A 24,822-nucleotide genomic window follows, 5' to 3' on the forward strand; every position below is an offset into this window, starting at 1 on the left:
ACATTTAAGGCAAATTTTCAATTACAATATGTTTATGAGATGCATTCAAAAAGAGAACATCAAACAAATGATACCGAGGAATATCATCTCAGCTAATATTTGAAACATAAAATTGATTTCTCAAGCATGATCTATTTTAGATGCATCCAAAAGGAGAAAACAACCACATTGAGCAAGATAACTTTTCTACACATGTGGGCCCCAAAAATGTTCTAGACCCATCCGTCTTCTTGAGGAGATGGAAGATCTAGCAAACCATGATAACCCACTTGAAAATGAACTAAAAGGGTATCATAAAAAAATTTCACTTCAAGTTAAGATTGTTGTACTCCAAACAAGACTTCTTTCTTTGATTACTACCCTCCATTGAGAGAGGCCTTCATCTGTGTATTTTCAAGTCATAATTCTCAACAAACAACGAACTTTCAATAAAACTTCTAGCAATAGCCTAGGCATGACTATGTAGCAAGAAACTAATCAATGAGCTGTAGAAAGATGACAACATAGCCTTGTATGCAGACAAGGACATGTTTACAAGGATGCTAGGAGGCAACAAATCTCAATAGGCACATGTGCTAATTCTAGACTTTTCTTGTGTCTAATAGTGGCATCCAATTGCTATATATGCCATTTGCTATAGGGGTTCATCCATTAATAATCATAGTGATACTACTCCAGAGATAATGACACAACATTTGTTTCAAGAATAGTGACATCCATATGCTATATATGCCATCTGCTATAGGGGTTCATCCATTAATAATTATAGTGATACTGATGTAGAGATAATGACACAACATTTGTTGTATAGACCACCTTCTTGATAGTTGTTTGGGCTCAAGTCTTCTTTTGCTCCCAACCACAATCCCTAGCAGGTGCAAGTGATAGATTTGTCAAATGCAAAGTTGTTGCTGTATAAAATGGTGGATCTATGCCTTGATCAAGATAGTAGCACTTTATAGAGCCTTAGTTTAAGAACCTTAGTGAAGCGTGTGGATCAATCATATAAGACTAGCTCAACTCAAGCTTGTTGAGGATATAAGCCTTGATCTTGTCGAAGTATAACCCTTAGTTGAAGCTCAAATTTTAGGCGAAGCAATAGGACAAGACCAAGAAGCTAGATTGGTTAAATTATGGGCTAATATACTATTATCAATAGTCCATTTTACATAGATTGTTTGCTCCTTGATGCTCCTCCAAAATCATGCATATAGATCTACTATTTGTTGCTCTTAGTTATTTTCAAGCACGAGAGACCTATTAAGGCACAAGGCATAGTCATTTCATGATGATGGAGATTCCCTTGATAGTACAAGCTACTAGAATTTCTAGGCTACTCATGTGGCTTGAAACTGTCCAAAATGGTCCTCTACTTCCTCTATATGATCTCTAGAATGCCTTTACACAAGCCATTGCTCTAGGAAGAGAAGGATCTTAAAGGAAAAACCACACATGAAATCCTCTTGCATGTCTTTCAAACATATTTCGAAGTGCAACTTCCTAGTTCGTGCAATACTACATTGGCTAGAGTCTCCAATGGTATAGACAATCATGGGATTAGTTTGGCTAAATGTTTCAATCCTTCCACCAATTTAAGAAGATCAGATGCAACCTTGCACTGCACTGCAACATGTACAAAACAAGAAACACATAAAACTTCATTGCTCTGATAGGATAAGCATCAACATACTTTTCATTAGTAAGTAGTGAAATTTGCGGGCTCGACATGTGGTATGAATAATTTGACTACCCTCTCTATGAATAGCATCATCATACAATACTACATCGCAAACTTCAAAAGCTACCCCCCTCATGTTTTCTTCTGCAAGAGCATCTAGCTTCATAGCCCATTGAAATGCTACAACTAGAGAATCTTTGATCTAATTCAGAAATTGGGCTCACTCACATATCTCAACAACTATGTTATGTCCTATGGTTTTAGGTCCAAAGCACCATATCTTCTTTGCCAAATCTTTCTTGCAGCCAAACTTTTTAGCTAATATCTTGCTATAAACTTTAGAGTCACATCCCTTTATCCAATCCTTCCTTCATCTATGGCCTCAAGTAGACCCACTTCTAAATATCTTGCTTCAAAATGAAGACTATTGTGTTCATTTGGAGACTTGCTTATCATAGTATGATTGGACTTCTACAAAATAGGTTCTTTAAAGAAAGTACAAGATAAAAAACAACAATTTCAGCACCACCCATGAAATTGTCTTTCAGATCTTTCACCTCTTCCAAGTCTTTCAAACATATTTCCAAATGCAGCTCCCCAACCCTTGCAACACACACACACACACACACACACACACACACACACACACACACACACACGCACACACACACGCACGCACACACGCACGCACGCACACACGCACGCGCACGCGCACGCGCACGCGCACGCACGCGCACGCGCGCGCACACGCGCACGCGCACGCGCACGCGCACGCGCACGCGCACGCGCACACGCACACACGCACACACACACACACACACACACACACACACACACACACACACACACACACACACACACACACACACACACACACACACATGCAGATTTTGCACATAGGTTCTAAAAATGAAATGTATTAGCTAATGTATTCCAAAGATTGATTTATATCAAGCAATTAATTTTAGATCTTCTATTAAATATGTTTTATATTGTTAGAAATTCTAACATGTAGATCAAAGTTGAAACACCATTTGTTAGCATATTTCCAACAACTAATTTATATCAAATATTGCTAATTTAAGAAATTATATTATGTACAATATATGTTGCTACAGATTCTAAGGTCATGACCATTAAAAATAATAGAATAAGTTAATGGCATATGTAAGTTACATATTTCCTAAGTCTTTTGATTTTTTAATTTAGTGTTTTGTTTTTTGTACATTGATTAATATCACTTAAAAAAGATATAGTTACATGTAACCATTCTTATAGCAGTTTACTCTTTTTAGATAATCACTCATCTATCTTAAAGACAGTATATTTGCATAGTGTTGTTTTGTTTTGATAAGTTGACCAACAATATTGAAACATATTAGGGTTACATGTAAACAATTTTAAGAACATGTTTTCATCTCTACTCAACCAATTACATATCTTAAAAATAGTAATCAATTAATAATGTTAAAAATCAAAATGTATGATTTTTAAATCTATATATTTTTATTATCTTTAACTTTTTTTTGAAATTTTTAGAATTATATTCGATTTAAGTTCATATCAAAGTAATAGATATAAAATCATTCTTGAATTGCAATATGAACTTCAATATAAAATCTTGTCATAAAGCAGTGCTTTTAAAATTTAGATTTAGTTACATGAAATTTATTTTATATTTTTTTCTCAAGTAATTTAATTTAGATTTGTATATTTCATCATAGTTAATAACAAAATCTATATTCTATTACAATGTTCTTATTACCATACATTACTTGTTCAAATTATTATCAAGTAAATTAGTTTGAATTTGTATATTTCATTACAATTAATATATCATTTACTACTACCTTCTTATTATAAAGTACTTATATAGCTACTTAGATAGTATTTACAACTTTTAATTTATAACTAATTGTTCTTGAAAATTCACAAGTGCTAGCATTAAATTACTTTGAAGTTACTTGTTTTTTGTTTCTGACTTTAACAAGGTAAACATAATTGATTAGTTCAATGATTTACAAAAAATTATTATTTCTACAAATTAGATTTCTACAATTTTTGTGATACTGCTTAAAATTTGATTCAATAGAATTTATAAACAATGGAATTGACGAAAGTTATACTGAGTAAAATGCTACAAAAAACTTTCACAATGTATTTAGATACAAAAGCTTCAGTAGCATTTGCACTGTCAAATGATTTTGCACAATGGGGCTATCCATACATGATTGAGCAAGCAACATCATACATCTAATGCAACATACAAATCATGATTCTAGACCAAATAATTACTATAACTGTAAAGTGGTATAAAATTATTAACAAAATTCATTTACTTCTAGGAAAAAGCCCAACTGTACTAGCAAACCAAATGAAGACAGCAAGTGCAAAGGAATTAGTCAAAACATGGTCAACAAAATATTGCACTACAAAAAATGGTCCTAAATCAATCTTCTAAACAAGAGGAAAATAAGTGATATCGAATAGGTAATTGAACAAGTTAAAGTCCGATACAATAATGTAGACCTCGAAGCCTATGTCCAAAAATTACGAACCACAGCACAACTATGTTCAACATTGTGGAGTTTACTAATAGACTATATAAATAAAATTGACCAAAAATCTCTACATGTGATGTATAATGCAATTACATATGTCATTAAGATACATTATATGCCAAATATTGATCCTAATATTCCACACATGCTATTGGAATATAAAGGCATAGAAAATAGGTTCAAAAAAAAGTACCAAACTATATCTTTCCAATTAAGGCATTCTAGTTTGTACAAAGCTTTGGTTTTGTACTACTTTCGCCATTCTGGATTATTTCTAACTTGATGAATGGCGGAATATTGCAAACAATTCTTGCACTAGATAATCAAGGTGTTAGGATTTGACTAGAACAAAAAGCATGTCTATGACTCATTTTAAAAGGAATATTACATATCATTGGAGCCATTTTAGAAATTGTTACCTATCTAAATACATCAAGCTTCATACATGGATATTTGCACCCATCAGAAATCTTGATGCATTTTTCAAATGATGAGTAGATACACAGTTGCACAAGTGCATCTCTATGCCAGTCGAATGGATCAATACAAAGTAGCTTGTTGGTTACACCCATTGGTAGACCATGGATGGATCAAATCAAAGAAAAGTACTTTCATACTATAAATAGCTTCCACAATAGGGATTTCAATAAAAAGTTGATCATTGATTGCTTATATTTATCTTCATGAAATATTGTATATTATGCTTCCATTGACAATTATTATATTTCAAAACTCAGACTCATTGATTTACAAAAGGCTTATTACTTTTTATGTAATGTTATTTGTACAAGTAAACATGATTTTCCAAATTTCAACATTTAGAAGTTTTTATCTATGCTTTAAGTTAAACAATCTAGAACTTAGAGATTGTTACAAATTATTCAATATATTTAGATAAAAAATAAAATCTAGTACAAAATTTTGTGTCTTGAATTTTTCAATAAATTTAATTTTTAAAAATTATTTTAATTAATTTTAAAATATTTTTCATGGGTTTTTATTTTAAATTAATAGATCTAGATCTAATTTTGTAAAATATAGTATTTAACGATTCTTATTTTAGTTATAGTGTAGAAATTTACTTTTGTAAAATATGGTATTGCATGTTTCTTATTTTTTTATTATGAGTTGAAATTTAGAAATTCATATCAATTTCAAAAAGCTTAGATAAATGGTTACTATTCACGATATATGAATACAAAATGATAAAAACCAATATTAATGTAATTACTATCACTTTATTTGTATATGTCTTAGTTTTAGAAAAAGATTTATTGTATTTATACTAACAAAAGTACAATATCCATGTCAGTACCTAACGCACGCACGCGCGCACACACACACACACGCACACGCACGCACGCACGCACGCGCGCGCGCATGCACGCGCGCAAGCGCGCGCACGCGCACGCGCGCACACACACACACACACACACACACACACACACACACATTGTGACGGGAACTAGAAATTCTAACCTATGGCAGATTTGTTACAAACAAACTTGTTGCTCCAAGAGTAAATTTGCACTAGATGAATTTATTATATAAATCACATAATCATACAAATCACTTTATACAACTGGAACAATAAGGCCACAAATAATAATGAATGCATTAGATGAATTAAAAGACACATAACTTCATAAGAGATTTAAAATTGAAATATCAACAACCTGGAAAGATAACAATAGATTGAATCCAGAAACTATAGACAATAACAATGACATCAACAATCACATGAATTTAGATAATGATATATTTTCAATAAAAAATCACAATCAAACCAATACTTTAGAAACATTAGAAGACAAAGTTGATACAATGTTGCATGGATTTGGTAGTGCTCAAGAGTGTTATGATCTTATAAACAAAATCATTGTAGTTGCACCCTAGAAGGACAAATTCCACTAGGATTTTTCCAAGATAAATTTTGTGAAGAGTTAAATTATCCAACATTATTCAACAGCATACCACCATATAATGATAACAAAAAAAATATTTCATATGTCACAAAAGAAAAATGGGAACTAATGAATGTAGATCACCAGTTTGCAAATCCTATTACTAACATATTTTTCAAAGCAATGAAAATCATGGTACTAAAAATTTTACAAGCAACAACAATAAGAATTAGAAAAGCCAAACTAAAAAATCAATCATTGTATGCACGTGATGTTAAAGAATAAGTAGACTTGGATAAAATTTTACACTTTGATATAGGCTATCGTGACTTGAAGCATTTGCGCCTATCACTAGATTGTTATGAACACTTATGAAGGAACTTGTATGCCATGATTCGACAACTAGGACTACCAACCTTCTTCATTACATTTACTAGTACTGAATGAAATTGGAAACCTTTACAAACATCACTAATTACATTGAGCAAGAAACTAGTTGCTAGTACATTATCTGCATCCGAATTACTATATTTAGTTTGTTTTGACCTAATAACATGCACTAGATATTACACCCATCGAAAAAATGCAATAGAATACTGCTTAAACATGATACTCTAACGTGCCTGCTCGAGATTTCCTTGGTGGTACGTTCTTAGTAGCCCATCAAGAGATGTCTTAGGAAGCGCCGTCCAAGATTTTGATAAAACCCTTAGAGTTTGCTAACTAGGCTCGCTTAAGTCTACCTCATAGTGGAAGTTTTGGCTGCTGCCACGAGGATCGCCCTGAGTTTTCTTGGTCAAATCTATTACTAGTGGCAAATTAGTACTAACAGATTCTAAAGTGATGTAAGTTAGGCTTTCTGGTTTCTAATGGTCCATCAAGAGCAATTTTTATTCCTTCTTAGGAAAGCTCTCAGCTTACGGAGACCACCTAGCCATACGTCTGGATTCACCTCCCACTTCCCTTTTAGTTATCTAATTACCCACCACTTTAGATTCAACATATAAAAACAACTTCTTTGAATCATCTCCTGATACAAATTTGTCAACACAAAATAGAGTAAAGCAATTCCTTCTTAATAGTTCCTTTTCGAAAAAAAAAAAGACCTTAACAATGTTTAATGTTCAAAGTATTACTCTCTCCAAGTTCCTTTCCCCAACTAGTATTCGAACTTCCAGGATACAGTCTAGAAATCGAAGGGTAGTTGGTAGTTTGTAAGAGCCTAAGGAGTTTATGACTAGTACCCCCCCTAGTATCCTCACCTCCTCCTTCCGACTAGAGTTCCCTATGACAAGACCATTCACGTCATGATTGGTCTATTCTCACTAACGCGAAACAAAAGAGAAAACCCCTTAGAGTAGGTTTTATTCACGCTAGCCTTGGGGAGGTCTAGCACCATTAGGAACATTGCCTTAGTTAGCATTTTGTGCTCACCGGAATAATGCCTTAGTCACAGTGATCTGTACTTAGTCATCCATCTTTTAGCATGATGATTTAGAAAAGATCAGTACTAGCTTGCAATCACAAACATCTTTATTTCGAATGTATTATACTTAAACTTCTAACATGTTTGTTTACAAAACAAATATTTTCTTTCCAAAATTTAATAACATCGGGACAAATTAGCATAAGTGGCAATACTTAACAACATCGAGACAAATTAGCATAAGTGGCAAAATAACTTCGAGACAAATCTACATAAGTGGCAAAATAACTTCGAATAGTCTTCCTGGACTTTCTTTTCCTTGGGGATTAGTTTGGACTGAATTTAGGTAAGAATTTCATACTTGAGGATCTTGCTCTATACTTGTGAGAAGGGCCTCTCTCCTCTTGCTCGAATTGCTCTCCACGGCTCCCCATGCCTCTTATTTATAGCTAAATTAGAGAAGAAGGATTGTGGCTAAGAAGAAGATCTTTTTATGGAGGGGATCTTGGCAAAATCAGTAATCTGAAGCTTCCAAGATGCAATTTGATGTTAGTGATTTGATCTTTGAGGTCAAGAGAGGCTATTAGAGATGCCATGACCGATTCGCCTGGCTCTAAGATGATCTTGCTTTATCCTAAGTCTCTTGCCAAACAAAAACGAGGGGGAGATTGTTGGAGTTGATTGCTGAATCCCTGGTGCTCAATTTAAGCTTTTTGTTACAGAATTGGAGATGCCAATTTGGAGAAAGATTGCGTCATTTTTTTAATTCCAAAAAAGGGGGGAGGAGTGGTGGCCTGAACAACATCATTCTCTTCTTTTATCTTCATTCCCTTAAGCTTTTTTAAGCTTTAAGGCTTCAAGTTTGTGATTTGATTTCTACTTACCAAGTTTTAAATGTGTGTAGTCATATTTGACTTATGGCTCCTAACTCTCATTCGCATGGTCACTTTCATGATGGGTGGCTGCAGTCTTTGTTAATTCGGAAGAATGTCAGGTTACAATCCTCGAGTCTTTTTGCTCGAGATCTTCTCTATTTAATGATTTTAGAGTTCTTTGAGTCCATTCCAAGAAGATTTCAAATCAAAGTCGGGATATCACATCCTCTCCCACTTAGAGGATTCGAGATGTCCTCATCTAGAATGAAAATGGGAATATTGGTTACATAGTGACTCATGGCCAATCCAAGTGGTATCCTCTTCAGAGTAGTCTTTCCACTGGACGAGATATTATGTAAGGGTTATTCTTCATAGAGTCTTCTCCTACATGTCAAGTATCTTTTCTAGTTGAAGTTTGAGGATTCCTTGACTGGCCATTATACTTTGTTGGTCATTTGATACATGGTTTGGGTTAGAGCCATATGCTTTCAATAGACTAACATGAAATACACTATGTAATTTCAAGTTATTAGGGAGTTGCAGATTGTAGGCATTTGGCCCTAGACACTTTAGCACCTTATATGGTCCACAATACTTGTGACTTAGCTTCTTGAATTCCCCCAAAGATAAGGAACTTTTCTTTGGGAAAGCTCGTAAGAAAACCATGTCACCTTCTTTGAAGATGCATTCTTGCCTTCGTTGATCTGCATATGCCTTCTGTCGATCCTTGGCGGCTTGAATATATTGCATTATAGCTTTCACTTGTTGCTGATCCATTTCTTCTAGCATTTTCTTAGATGCTTCTACCCGTAGAGTAGGATTGGAAAAAATTTAATGGTGTAAGACAATCTTGACTATATAGTGCTTGAAAAGGAGTCATTCGAATACTTTGATGGTTTGGTTAACCCGCTCTATTTGACCATCAATTTGGGGATGGTAAGTAGTACTGAAGCAGAGTTGGGTTCCTAGAGATTCGAACAAACTCTTCCAAAATTTTGAGGTGAAGAGAGTATCACGGTTGCTGATGATTCTTTGGGGTAATCCATGTAACCTAAAAATTTCCTTAATGAAAAGCATGGTGATATCGGAAGCCTCGTAATTGGTTTTTACAGGAATAAGGTGTGTAACTCTTGTTAGGATATCAATGACTACCATTATGGAGTTATGTCCTCCTTGTACCTAGGGTAATCCAACTATGAAATCCATGCTGATATACTCCCATTTCATTTGAGGATGTCAAGTGGGTAGAGTTTTCTTATTCTTTACTTAGGTCAGGTAGCCTTAAGATAGGGGCAGTTACTAGACTTTGCTTAAGCTTCTCAAAGCTAGATTGTTTGGCAGATATCCATGTAATGAAGAATTGCTTTTTGAGAAGGTTGGTGAGAGCCATGGTGATTGAGGCATAGTCTTTAATGAAGACTTTATACCAACTCATTAGCCCTAGAAAGCTTCGCACTTCCTTGACCATTGTCGAGGGTTGCAAGTCTTGTACATCCTGGACCTTGGCAGGATCCACTGAAATGCCATCTATCGATACTATGAATCCTAGATATTCAATTTGCTTCTTGAAGAAAGCACATTTCTTCTTTTTAGCATATAGTTTGTGGGCCCTCATTGTTTCAAGAACTGTTCGTAGCTATGGTTCATGGTCTTCTTCATTCTTAGTATATATTAAGATATCATCGAAGAAGACGAGGACGAAGTTGTCAAGGTAGGGTAGAAAAATGTATTGCATCAACCTGTTGAAGGTGGCATGAGAATTTGTTAACCCAAACGACATCAAAATAAACTCATAATGATCGTATCTTGTGTTAAAAGCAATTTTAGGGATATCTTCCTCCCTAATTCCTATTTTATAATATCCTAATCTGAGATTGATATTTGAAAAGATCTTTGCTCCCTGGAGTCAGTCAAGTAACTCATCTATCCTGGAAATTTGATATATTTTTTTCAATGTCACCTAGTTTAATCCATGGTAATCGATACAAAGGCAAAGTGTTCCTTCTTTCTTTTTCTGAAATAAAACAGGGACTCCCCATGGTGAATTACTTGACTGAATGTGTCCTTGGTATAATAGCTACTTGAGTTGTTCTTTCAGCTCAATGGCTTTAGGAATTGACATTCGGTAAGGTCGTTTGGCAATGGGGGCAGTGCCTGGAATAAGTTGAATTTCATGATCTACTTCCCTTGTACATGGGAGCTCTATTAGGTCTTCTCGAAAAACATATGCATATTCTTTTAGCCAAGATGGTTGATCGTTGGCTTCACTATCCTGCTCAGTCGTGTTGAGTTTAATTAGATAGATGTGTAATCCTTTCTTCTGTCCCTTTACTATTCAAGAGGCTTTAGCTAGCTGAACCTTAGGATTTCCTGCTTTGAGTTCTGGAATGTGGTTTGGCCCTTTCCACAATGGATATGGACATTATTTGGAATTAGCCAATCCATTCCTAGCAAACACTCATAAGCCCTGAGGTTCATAATTCAAAAGTTCATTTTGGAAGAATTTCCACCCAAGCTAAAAACTACCCTACTAGTTTGTTGTGTTGATAGAACTTCTTTGCCGTTTGCTAATTCCACAAGCATTCTAAGTGCAAGAATAGTGTTTATGCCTAGCATTTTTGCACATTTTGGTGATGGGTTTAGGGTACTTCCATAGTCAATTAAAATTCAAAAGGGTTTACCTTGATAATGGGATGGTGTGGTTGAATTACTGAGAATTGGTGATTTGGACCCTTCGTATTGAGAGTGGTGTGTACTGTAGCTCTTTCCATATCGGACTCCATCGTGGGATCTTTATCATTACTGATCTCCTTTAGGCTTATTCCAACGACCTTTCCCCTTGCATCTTGGCTTTGCCCGCGAAATTGACCTTGGCCAAACAAGCTTTAGGCATTGCCTCTTGAAATGTTATCGTTCCTTGTAATAGAAAGACCTTGGAGTCTCATTGCTCCTTCGCGTGGGTATAAAGCTTCCCATTGTATTTGATTTGGCCTTCTTCGTCTTGTTTTGTTGGTAATGTCCTTGGGCTCTTTTTGCATAACCTTGGAAGTTGCCCTTATTTTAGTTGTTTCTGTTCCAAATTTTTGCATTTCTTGCCCTTTGTTCAATCTCTTGAACTATTGGAGCTGCTTGAATTAATGCATCTTGTAAATCAGATGGTCCCATTGATTCAAGACACGTATTTAGGGGTGGATTTAGACCATTGCAAAATCTGGATACTTGCTGTGAAACATCCATCATCGGTGTATATTTTAGAAGTGTTACAAAATTGGAATAGTAGGCTTCTAGGCTTAGGCTTAACTACTTTAGATTGAAGAACTCGTTCATCTTTCGGGCTTGATATGTGGGTGGAAGATATGTCCCACATACCATGCCCTTAATTCTGTCCTAAGTGATAGTGCCTTCGGGCATTCTTTGATCATGGCACCATTGTTTCCACTAAAGACGGGTACCTCCTGTGAGTTTTAGTTTGGAGATCATGGCTTGATTTGACGGTGCAGTTCTTGCATAAGTGAAATAGTCTTCCTTCCCTTCCTATTGACGTAAATAATTGTTTTTGTCCATCCATTTGTCTCCTTAATAAATAAAAAATTGTAGATAGACTTTTTTTTCCCGACTAAAGATCAAAACTCTCTTTTGAAGTATAAACCTTGATCATTATAGGAAGGACAAGTAGTACATAATTTCCTCCTAAATTAATGAGGTAGAGTAAGCAAGTAAACATATTTTTCTTTCCAAATATGGTTAGAAAGAAAATTGATCATAAAATTGCATAATTCTTAGAACATCACCCCAAACCTCAATACTACGGAAGCTCAAGAGAAGAAATTTCTTCTCAAGCAGTACAAGTCACAAGAGTTTGATGGTAAAGGAAGGGAAATTCCAATTGAAGCAGAAACATGGATAGAATCCAAACAAGTTTGCTTAGAGTCTTGAATATTCATTTTTGGACTTCAAGTCTTCAAAACCAGCAATCGACAAATAAAAATGAAAAAGATAAGATGCTCAACCCCACATACATGAATCTAATAGCCAAGATTGACGCCTAGAATTGTTGAGAATCTGCCAATCACACCCTATGTATGCCCCTTTGTATGGAACAACTAGGCTAGGGAGATGCAGTTCATTCTAGGAAGAGAGACACATCCCATAGGCACAGTGGATGTAGTGTGCTACCAAGCAATCCTATATAACGATGTACTTGACTATCACTTTCAGATGATGATAATGCAATAGTACTTGTCTCTTTTTATCAAGTGTCTATGTCATTGTCAGTCCTACACAAGATTGTGTTTATCAGTTCAAGTCTCAATCTTGAAACCTAATTCACTTGTGTAACAGTTGTCTACATTGTCAATGTCAACATGAGTAGTATCTTCATCTTCCAAACAACAAGTGTATTTTAAAAAATTTCAACAAAAGCCAAAACAATCCCTTTGAATGTTCAACAAGGGAAACTACAATTCATGATATATTCCTCCTAGGTATCATTGTCCTAGAGTTCAACACACAACTTTTCAATACACAAAGGTTGTTCATCCATAAGTTTTCATGCACACTTAGATATAGACAATTTCATATCATCATTTCTCATTCTAGGTCCTCCTAGGTTTCTTTCGCTAGTCTTCAGCCCATGTTTTACAAGTCTATGCTTGAGAATATTTGTACTTAAGAATACTTAGTCCAATCCTTGAGTATCACATCTAGTTTATAAACTCTCAATTGAACTCTCGAGTCTCAACTCAATTCATCATCCCCAAGATTCTCTTTTCATTATTGAGTTACTAGTAATATTTGCATTTAGAGTTTCAAGTCTATCCTTCCTATCCTTAAGATTTTTTTGGTCTTTTCAAGTTTTCTTATCTTACCAAGTCTTCCTCTAAGAGTGGTCCTTAATGACTTTTGGTAATAACCACTAGCTATATGAGTTTAGCTTATTGCCCTCTGCAAAAGGTTGTCTTTAATCTATGGATCTAAACAATCCTTTTACTATGAATATTTCAAGCAATCTCCTTCTCTATCTATCAAAGTACATGTCTTATGTGTACATTAATAACCATTTTAATATAAAAGAGTCGTGTGTAGAAGGAACCTAGAAGGCTCAAAACATGGATGGAATAGTTGGAAAAATTGTAGATGTGTGCTCCTAATCCAAGATGCTCCTCTTAGGTCTCATTCCATGCTTCTTAATTTAGCACATCCATCCTTCAATCACCCCTTATGCAAGATGTTCCAATAGTTGTGATAGCTCCAAGAATTTTCATGGATAATACATCAAAGAAGGTCAAAAGAGGATTGTCATGGTCAAGTTTCTCTCCCCTTATGGAAGAAATAATGAGGGCCAGCCTTTTGAGTAGTTTGCATGGCCTTAAAACTCTCTCTCTCTCTCTCTCTCTCTCTCTCTCTCTCTCTCATAGGAACATGGCAGCTCCTCTCTCCAACTCTAATGATGATTTCGATGGTCAATGAACATGATGTATTCTATGATAAGATTGAGATTAGTAGATATGCCATTGATGATGACTAGGAAAGAGAGAAGTCACAATGATGATGATTAGTTTTGCAATGACATCGAGAGGGGGGGGGGGGAACAACAATCACTGCATAATGATTTAGTAGTATTGAAGGTAATGTTAAAGATGAAGATGATTCTAACGGCATCATTTTGTTTTTCCTAGTGAAAACGTTTTAAAAAGATGAGAAAGAAAGCATTGAGTCTCTAAAGCCTTTAATTTTTTAATTACCTTTAATATATACCCCTTGGCTCTAGTTCATGTGAGCCCAAAGGGATATTACACCACATAAGGCACACTAACACAAGGAGGAATCCCATGATAGCTTCCCCATCACTTAGGACCCTCTAGTGAGAAAAAAATATAAAGCTTATTTATTTTCCTTGTTGTTTTTCTCTTTTAGGCAATCATTATTCATTATATTTTTATTTAGTGGGGATGGCGCAATGACTACTTTAGTCACCACCATGCCCCAAGGAGATCAAGGCATCGATCTCACACCTAGAAACCTACCATGATCTCACAAGGTGATAGATAGGTTTTCTTCTTTATTCATTCTTACTTTATTCCCTACAGCTAGGCCTCATCCCAAGGAGGATAGGGCATCAATTCCAAGCTTGGCTTGAAGCTAAGAACATACCAAGTTCTAGCAAGGTAATGAATATCTTCTAGCTTTTTTTACTTTTTTTCTTATACATGATGGGACTTCTAAGTAATTTTTAGCCCATAGGAAATTGCTCAAAATTAGCCCCTCACCCACTATGGGACCTCATCATGATAAGAATCTAGCTAGGAACTCATACCTAGGCTAGCTACCTTACAAAAGAAAGGTTGATACCTATTTAACATCTAGCTAGGTAAAAGGACTCTCACATTTAACTTATGAGCACCCTCAAGAAGGGAAAAGGAAATGGATACATCCTTCTCAAGAAGACCACTTAATGCCTAGCCCAAATATTGGCATTAGATCCATACAACACATCACAAATAATCCCCATCCTATAAATGTGAACCAAGCAACATGCACAACAAATCTCAACAATAACACATAGGTCAAAAGCACTCACACCCAAGAAAGGAAATGGAATGGCCCTCTTGGCCTTATGAGATATATCAAGATAACACAACATTTAGGAGCATAGTGTTGAGAAACACTCCTTTGATCCCTACAATTCTCACATAATGCACCGCTTCTACCAGTCCTAGACCAAGGGGGATGCTAAATGCATCAAGTTGTTGGCCAACCCCCATGCATAAATAGAAGGGGCATCCAATAGATATGACATTAAATAATCCTGTGCATCTAAGGTAGAATTGGAAGGTGGTCCATAGCCACATAACTTATCACCCACACTAACCATTGGTGACCAAAGAAGGATATTTCAATAAGTAACCCCCAAAGTAGCCCCGAGATGATATCATCATAAAATCTCAAAAGATCCTTGAGACCACAATTAGAGAACACATATTTAATATAAGCATAGTTTGTCGAGGAATCTGCAAAGTGGTTCCACTAACATGGAATTAATTGGCAAGTTAACAACTCAAATGTCTCGAGCATACCTCAAGCACCATGATAGTAAATCTACAGAATGGGATCCCATACACCCCATTCAACTAATTGATTAGCAATTGTGAGTCAACTTTCACTAACCGATGATAGATACCACCACATCTAGCAAAATTTAGCCCTATCAATAAGGCCTTGTATTTTGACATATTTTAATGAAATTGGCACCTAAATAAACACCCACTTTCATGATGACTCAATGACAAGGGCCTTTTATGACAACCCCAATACTCACATGCTTGGCTGGTCCTCTAGAATCTCCATCACAATATAGAGTGTAAATTAGAGCCTCATTGAAATGCCACACTATCAAGATCAAGCTGCTCATACTTATGGTAATCAAAATCTAACAATGATATGAGATATTCATTGGTACAATGCCTCCCTTCCCACTAAACACAATAGGAATGCTAAAAAGAACCCATTGAAAATGGTGATAATAGATGTTAATATCCCACTTGAAAAGAACCATCTAGCCACTCAATAATATTATGACTTTTGCTCCAACAAATGACTCTTTCTTAGTGATAACATTATTCTAAGTACGGATGCTCCATATACAAAATTATTAGCCCCATTCGACAAGCTTACCCTCTGCAAGTTTGGGCTATGACATTAAGCACCTGCAAAGGCACCAAGCTTCATGTCGACCCCCTATACATAGCAGTACTTAAGTTTATTTAAATTCACTATATTTTGAGACTATACTCCCTAAAATCCACAACAAGGGTCTAAAGAGCCATTCTTCCCTATATGTACTATTTTATAAGGCCCATCCCATCCAAACTTTCGAGTGGTTGCACTTTAAAGTGGTGAGCAACCAATTTCTAGGAAGAGGTGAACAATTGCTAAATATTGTGGATTACCCCACCAATCATAAGTTACAAGAAATTCATTTTTGAGAGGTGGAAGCCACTTATAAGAGAAAACAAACCACTAGAGAGTTGTTTTCCACCACTTGGACTTGGTGATCATCACTTGATAGTGTTGATTCACTAGTTTTAATTTGTAAGTTACCCATTATGCTTGCTTGTTTGTGATAGCACAAAAAGTGAAAGTGGTGGCCATAAAGGATATGCATCCACAAATAAGTGATGAGTATAAAGAGGCAAATTGTGTCCATGGGAGTTTGGCCAACATATATTTACAAGTGGCTCACTATTGGTTACTAGTGTGACAAACCTTTTGTTAGTGGTAGCAGGCCTCTTGGAAGTGATACGCACCATCTTGAAGTGGTGTAGGACCACTTAGAAGGCTGCAAACCACTTAGGAACAGTAGTGAACTACTTGCCAATGGTAGGGATTTGGTTGTAAGTGCTAAGGGACCACTTTCAAATGGTGGTGTACCACATGTGATTAGTAAAGTCACTTAAATAGTGGGCATAAAGCTTTTCTAAGTGGTAGCAAGGCACTTGTAAGGATGACCTCTCTTTTGCAAGTGGTAGAATACCACTTGAAAGTTCTATGTACTGCTTTTAGATGGTAGGGGACCACATCTAAGGGAAAGCATACCACTTGGGAATAGTAGCTCACCAGCTAGAAGCGATTGTGCTCCAATTACAAGTTTTACAAGAACACATGGGAGTCGTAGCATACCACTTGTAAGTGATAGGGGACTAGGTGTAAGTGGTATCGCACCACTTGTCCATCACTTGTAAGTGGTAGTGTACTAGTTTATAAGTGGTAGGATACCACTTTCAAATGGTGGCACATAGTATGCAAGTGCTAAAGACAATTGCAAGGCGGGCATAAAGCTTTTATAAGTGGTAATGGACTAATTGAAAGTTTATTTATCACTTTTAAGAGGTAGGAGACCACTTAGAATGAAAATAAAACCACTTTGAGAATGGTAGCTCACCACTTGGAAGTGGTAGTGCTCCAATTACAAGTTCTATGGGAGCACTTGAGAGCTACAATATGCACCATTTGTAAGTGGGAGGAAGTAGTTGCAATTGGTAGCTTACCACTTGCAAGTGGCAAGGGGCCAATTGCAAGTTATTTAGGACTAGTTGCAAGTGATATAGGACCAATTTTAAGTAGTGGGGGACCACTTGCAAGTGGTAGGGGACCACTTGTAAAGTTTAGAGGAGTAGTGGGGCACCAATTGTTTGCAAGTGGCAAGGGACCAATTTCAAGTTATTGAGGACAAGTTGCAAGTACTTTAGGACCAATTCCAAGTGGTAGGGGATCACTTGCATGTGTTAGGAGACTACTTGTAAATTTTTAAAGGAGTGGTTGTGAGTGGTAAGGAATCACTTGTAAGGGGTGGCACATAACTTATGAATGGTAGTACCCCACTTTCAAGGGGTAGTCTTCTAGTTGTACAAGTCATAGAGGGGACAATCTACAATTGGTAATGCACCATGTGTAAGTGGTAATGACAACTTGCATAGTGTAAGCGGTAAAGCACTCTGGCGAAGCGATTGTAAGTAGCACACCGTGGAAAAACAATTGTAAGTGATTATAAAGTGAAGCACAAAGGTTTTATGATTGGTAGCATAGCACTTCTAAGTAGTAATAGCGAATCACTTGTAACTAGTCACATGACTCTTGTAAGTGGTAGCATAATAGTGCTAGTGTTGACAGAGTTATAGTGCACTACTTGTGCACAATGCCAATAAAATGAAAAATTGGTTTATAGATGGAAGAGTGATATATAAAATAAATCACTTGTTCAAATATAGAAAAGAGTTAGTGCACTACTTGTGACTAGCTCCAATAAAATGGAAAATTGGCTCAAAGATAGAAAAGTTTGGCAAATGAGCACAAGAAGATAAAGTGTTTTAGAAATATTGAAGCAAAACAATATTGTAAGTTATTATAGACTAGTATATTGAATTATCAAATGTAAGTAACAAACCACTAGCTTTAGTTGCCATTGCTAAGTGATGTTTGGGTGTATATAAGTTGATTTTGTAGATTCCCACAACTTGGTAGCTTGTGCTATGCTCATGTCAAAGATTCAACCCACTTCATCCACCAATATCATTGCTTCAAAAACATAGATATATTGATGCAAAACTACATTTAAAATTGATGGATACTAGTATACTAAATGTTTCAAAACTTTGTAGCACTACAGCATGGGTGAAAAACACCCAAATCAAGTTGTAGCACTAGTAAATAATGATATGTACAAAACAAATCACTATCCAAGGCTCCTTGAGAAGGTGGATTGGATGTCTTACATATGAATATCTAGTGAGTTTTTACTATAAACATCATTTTTTTGGGAGAACCCTATCTCATCCATCCAAAATGGAAATACTATGTCTTTGACACTTTGAGAGATGTGGGTTCTTCGTCTATCTTGTCTACGCTCATCCATCCAAAATGGAAATACTATGTCTTTGACACTTTGAGAGATGTGGATTCTTCGTCTATCTTGTCTATGATATGCAAATGTGGGAAACAATGCATCAACTTCACTTGCCATTTCCAAGTGATGTTTGGTTGTATATAGGTCTCTTTTTTGGATTTCCATGCCTGACAACTTGGGACACATTGATGTCAATGCTTTGCCCTCCCACTTTCTCATTCATCAACATCTGATAATAACAGATTTCTTTACAAAAAACTCATGTGAACATGATTTAAAGTGTTGTGGATGTTCTCAACATAATTGCTTTCAAATCTTTCGACTTACACTATATAGGATAGAAGCAAGGATATTGAATTCATCAAATATTTCCTTCTTAGCATGTGCATCCACTCCAATTCTTATCTGTTCCAATTCTTAATTCAATCAATATCTAATCTAGAAAATCACAAACAAGATTGATGTTTGCAAGCAGTTATGACTTCAATCAATCATGCAACTTTCAAGTGATGCTTAAATCTAGTAGCAATCGACACTTGAGTTTCACATAATGAAATCTTTCCCTTGGAATCTAACTAGGGGTATCTAGATTTTGGGATCTCTAACTTCCCAATTCTTGCAACCAAGTTTATTGGCCTTAAGGCAGTATTTCTCAAGAGACTTATCTTATTTGGATAGAACTTTTTTAGGAAAACTTGTGGTATCGCGATTTGGAAAGGGTTGTTATCCGCGCATGTGACTCTATTAGTGACTCCCGTGCTTGCAACTCCAACTGTTGCTTCCATGTTAGTAGGGTCATTCGCAATTTCCGCTTTTGAATTCTTTTTCTTCAAGGCCATGACGGAAATATGATTCGTAGAAGAAGAATAAGAACACGACAGTAATACTAGTTGGCAAGGGTGTAAGACTCTCAATGATGATGATGGATATTGCGGGATTCAATGATGTAGGCCTCGCGGATGATTCTTCTTGCCTCATGGAGAGCAATATTTCACTCTCTCTAGTAGATGGATTAGAGATGAGAGTAGAGGTATGATAGAATAGGATAGATTTCTTCAATGTCTTTTCTTCTTAGATCAGAGTTGAAGAGGATGAGAGATCTTCAGCGTATCCCCTTCCTTGGGTTGAACATAATGATGTCTCTTCGTCTCATGGAATAGAGTCTCCTCCTTTTTTATCAGCATCTCATCCCATCAAGATTGGTCTTGTCGCTCTCTCTGGTCAGCCCCAAGCCCTCAATTTATAGTTTTGTAAAAGGGGGGGGGGGGTAGAAGAGAGGACACTTGCTTTTGTCGCATTTTTTGATGACATCATCGATGACAAAGAGAGAACGCTCTCTTTTAGCATTTTTGATGACATCATTGGTGACATCAGGGAGGGGCTCCATTTTCCCAATACGAAGATGAAAATTGATGAACATATGGGCGAGGACGCACTGTGCACCGCGTGGCTAGGCGTCACTCCCAGGCGGCGACCAAGGCATAGATCTTGGCATACTTGGCAATGGGCTACGATGGCTTTGTTGGCGCAATTGGTTGCGCGTGAGGATCTCCCACTAGCTTGTAGGAAAATCTTCCTGGGAGGTCACCCATCCTCGCAGTGTCATCACCCAAGTGCACTTAATTGCCAAGTGACTATCCACTAGGCTAGTTTTTTTTTTGTTGTTATATACTACAAACATAGTTTTAATAAGCTAATCTTGGGAGGGTCTCCCAAGTCTTTCTTCCATGAACTGGCATATAATACCTCATTAATTATCTTCATAATGAGAGCCAGTTTCATAATTAGAGAAAGTTTTTTAAAATAAATAAATGTGCGACATGAATTAATTTTTCTTTGGAACGTATATGTACATTTAAAATAAACTAAGTAATGGGGACATTACAGTGGATCACAAGCTTTGCTACTCTTTCATGCGTCATACAAAAAACAGTCTGATTTGGCCTATGAGACGCTTTTGCCTCTCCAATGCCAATATCAGTGAAGTGTTATGTCTACCCCTTTCTACTTCCTTTGTACCTAGTGGTAATCAATTATTGATGGTCGATGAGATCCTTTCACTTCTTCAGAAGGTGACATCTCCCCCTTTGGTGTCCAGCAAAATTATTACTAGTTCTTTTGCTCCTATCTCCTCTCCAGTGTGGAAGCAACTCTGCCAATTCCTACAAGACAGATTCATGTTTGGAAAGCCTACTTCCAAATGTCTTTCCAAGGAGCTTTTTACTGCGTCTGTCCGAATCCTTGAGGGAGCCAAGTTTAATTGGGCTGCATTCATGTTGGCCAAGATGGATCAACATTTTCAGAGAGTGAAAAAATGTCAAGGTAGTAATGTCTCTTATGGTGTCTTCCTTCAAAAGATTATTACCTTTGTCCCTCCTCCTGGTGGTGTACCAGTTTGGCTGATCTTGCTCCTCTTCCAAAGCAGCCTCCACCTTCAGTTCCATCTCCTCCTCCATTGCAACCGAATTCAAACATGGAGGATGAGCCCCCTCTTAGGTTCTTTCAAACTAAACGTAAACGTACTATAGGGTTGTCTAGTCCCTCTTCAGCTTCAATTGAAAATCCTTCTGTGCAAGACACTACCCCTTCTATTTCTAGTAGTTCCCTCCCTTCATTCCTGTCTTGTCCTAACTTATTTGCTGCCCAAAGGGATGGACAGCTAGATCAATAGATTCCCTTTGCTTTACAAATGATGTTGCCTGGATCTTTGTTTTCCTAGTTGATTTCTAGTGTCCAGTCTACATTGGAGACTTTCCTTACTTCATGTCTTCAATCTATCTATACGGGAGTTTATAATTCATTGCAAGACAAAGTTGACTCCCTGACTAATCAATTGAGCAAAGCTTTGAAGGACTTGGCATTTAAAAAAGCTACCCTCAGTGATATTCATAAACAGATGATTGATGCTACTACTTTGATGGATTCCCAACAAGCCCAAATCAAAGAGTTAGAACATAAAGTAGCTACTTTGGAAGCTAAAAATGTGGCTTTAACTCAAGAAAAGAATGCAGCTCTTGAGGATATGATAGAGTCAGCTCGTAAGTTGGGTACTTGCGAGGGTGAATTGCAACATTCCCAAGACACTATTGAATCACAGAAGAAGCTTATTGAAGAGCTTAACCAGCAAATTGTTGTTCTCTCTATTCCTCCTCCAGCCCTGGTAGTTTCTTTTGTCTTATCTTCTACTACATAGGAGCTTGATCAGTTAGCAAAAGGCTAAGCTGTGTGATGGGTTCTCTACTAATATAGAATGACTTTAGCAACGAATGAACTGTGTGCATGATGATTTTTCTTGCTATGCTAAATTTATGTCACCTCCCCCCTCTTTTTGGATTAAGTACAATCAAGAGAGGTTTTCCTTATATATTTCTCTAAGCAATGTGGATTTGGAACCTCCAAAGGATGGGTGGTTAACTCTATGGATTGCAGATTTGTTGAGAGCTGTCTTTGATAGATTTGTGGATGAGTTAGATTCACATGAAACCCAATTGTTAACTTTTATGTATCTCACAAGACACCTACAAATTCTTGATGAGGAGGATCTGAATGTTTATACGGGGATGTCATTTTGCAAGCAGTCATGTATGTTCATTTAGTGGAGCTCTTATTAGTAGAAAGCTTAAAGACTTAGAGGGCATGCTTGGCATTCGCCTTTGGAGGATGATGCTTTGTAACCTCTCCCTTTACAAAGTATCTTTTATAAGTATGATATCCAGCCATTGCAAACTCAATTGTTGAGCTATATTGCTGATCATCCATTGTTTATTGATTCTTTTTTCTAGGCCCTTAGTCTTAATTTTTTCCATTTATCCGTTGGATCCTATTGATCTTCTTTCCTATTCTCTCATGTCCTATTGTTTTCCTTTATATGTTTCCCTTCTTTCTTCTAATCCTGACACTATTCCTCTTTTATCCTTTACTCCTAGATTCCCTCATATTCTTGTTTTTACTATTTGTCCTTTTATTACTAATCCTACATCGTCTCCTATTCCTCTTGAATTTCCTCCTATAGTTCCTCCTATTCCTTTTGTTTTCTCCATAGAATCTCTTCAAACGTTTTTGCTAAATTCTCCATCTTTTCCATCTTCCTTATCCCTTCATTTACCTTCATTTTATGACTTGTTTTATCCACCTTTGCAATATTCCCCTCTCATTCCATTACCATCTCCATCTGATTCTATTAACCTTCCTTCCCAATCCATGCTGGATACACTTGGATATTATAGTGATATTCTTCACAGAAGGCAATGGGCGTTGGATGATTCCTTGACAAGACCAGTGTTTAACTATGGCCTCTTATTCTAGGGTCCTGGGAGACATCTGCTACATGTTCGACTTCTTATCTTAAATTTTCTCAAGTGCATGTTCAATCAAAGGATACTTTTGTATGTCTTGCTGCTCACTTTTGTTGGTATCTTGCTTTCATGCATCAGCAATCTCATCTGAATACTCGAAAGAGTATCCCACCACTGATCATAAATCCAAATGTGGATGTGGTTGTTGCTCAAATGGATGTCTTATATTACTTTGCACAGGTTTTCCCTACCAGCTACCTTATTTTGATGGAAAGGATGTGTTTTTTACAGTTCCTATTGAATGTACCTCAATATTTTGTAGATGAGAGTAAAGCTCTTGAGCGTTTCAAGCTTAGCATTCAATTTAAAGAGAAATATCTTTGTCCTACTTTGAAGTGAAGCCTTGTCCTTGTTGTATTCTCTTTTCTTAATGAAAAACTTTTTTTGCGCTCTCATGTGGTGTATTATCTTCTTATGTGGAGTTGAAGATGAAGATGGACCTGATTGAGCAACTGATGGATGGTGGTTTGCGATTCTATCCGATTGAAGGATGGAAAAAACCTTTTATATCCTTTACAAATTTATTATAATTTTCTATTGATTATAAGATCTTTTCACGAATAAAGGTGTTTTCCTTTCGTTATGCTTTCTTAGATACAGGTGATAAGTTGGGGTCGTGGTTGGGTGATTTATTGAAGATACTGGAGAAGATTGAGTTGAGCTCTTTAATGAACTTGTATTCCCTTTTTCTTAGGTCACAAGGATGCTCCCTTATTAAGTGTGGGGATATGTTGAATGTTGAAATGACTAGATTTTCTAGTTGATTTTTGTTGTTTTTGAGGCTTGAATGGTTGATTTTTGATGGATTTTGAGTGATAATTAGTTATTTTTGAAGTGTTTGAAAGTGTTTTGGATGAGATTGATTATGTTTTGGAAGCTCATGATGATTCTCAGTAGAAATATGAGGCTCTTGATCTTCTAATAGGTTCTATTGAGGTTTTGATACCTTCTATTTAGCTTCTGTTTTGTTCTATTTTTCTTCTGTATGAAGCATGGATTAATGATTGATGGAAGTTGATATTGTTTGAAAGATCACTGAATGGTTTTTGATAGTTTGGAATGGTTTTAGTATGAGCTATGAGGTTCTGATGCTTTTTGTTGACCTTCTATAAACCTTCTGTTGAGCTTCTGTAGAGCCTCTATTCCTACTCTGTTTCTATTCTGTTTTGTTATGTATGCTTCTGTAAGTGTTCTGTGGAATGTATGTGTGACTTTGGGAAAGTTTTCTAGCCTTGGAAAGAGGTGAATATAAGTTCAAAAGAGTTCAAGGAAGTGGAAGAAGCAGCTATTGAAGACTCAAAAGAAGACTGGAGTGAAGTGACAGTAGTGAGTTGTGAGAAGTCATTGTGGTGGCTATGGTGTACTATTGATTGAGAGAGAAAGAGAGAGTCAGAGATAGCCAATTCTAGGCCAAACAATGTATCTTTCTATGAAAGACTTTGAGAGAAAACTAAGAAGACAATGAAGATGAATACTATGTGATATTTTTCCATTCAAAGTGGTGTTTCTCTTGTATTCTCTTTGTTGGTTGATGAATTGTATGAAGAATATGAAGAGAATGATTAAATTTGTTGAAGATAAAGCCGTGGGAGATTGTTTCTATGATGATGTGTGAAGATTT

At 36.3% G+C, this 24,822-nt stretch overlaps 1 pseudogene; it reads right to left on the reverse strand.

The window, feature by feature from the left end:
- Positions 1 to 1,549: 1,549 nt before the first annotated feature.
- Positions 1,550 to 21,302, reverse strand: LOC148018627 (elongation factor 2 pseudogene; annotated as a pseudogene).
- Positions 21,303 to 24,822: the final 3,520 nt, after the last annotated feature.

This window comes from Lygodium microphyllum, chromosome 21 (assembly GCF_053477565.2).
Source record: "Lygodium microphyllum isolate KBCC chromosome 21, Lygodium_microphyllum_v1.1.10, whole genome shotgun sequence".
In the NCBI taxonomy this organism is placed as follows: domain Eukaryota; kingdom Viridiplantae; phylum Streptophyta; class Polypodiopsida; order Schizaeales; family Lygodiaceae; genus Lygodium; species Lygodium microphyllum.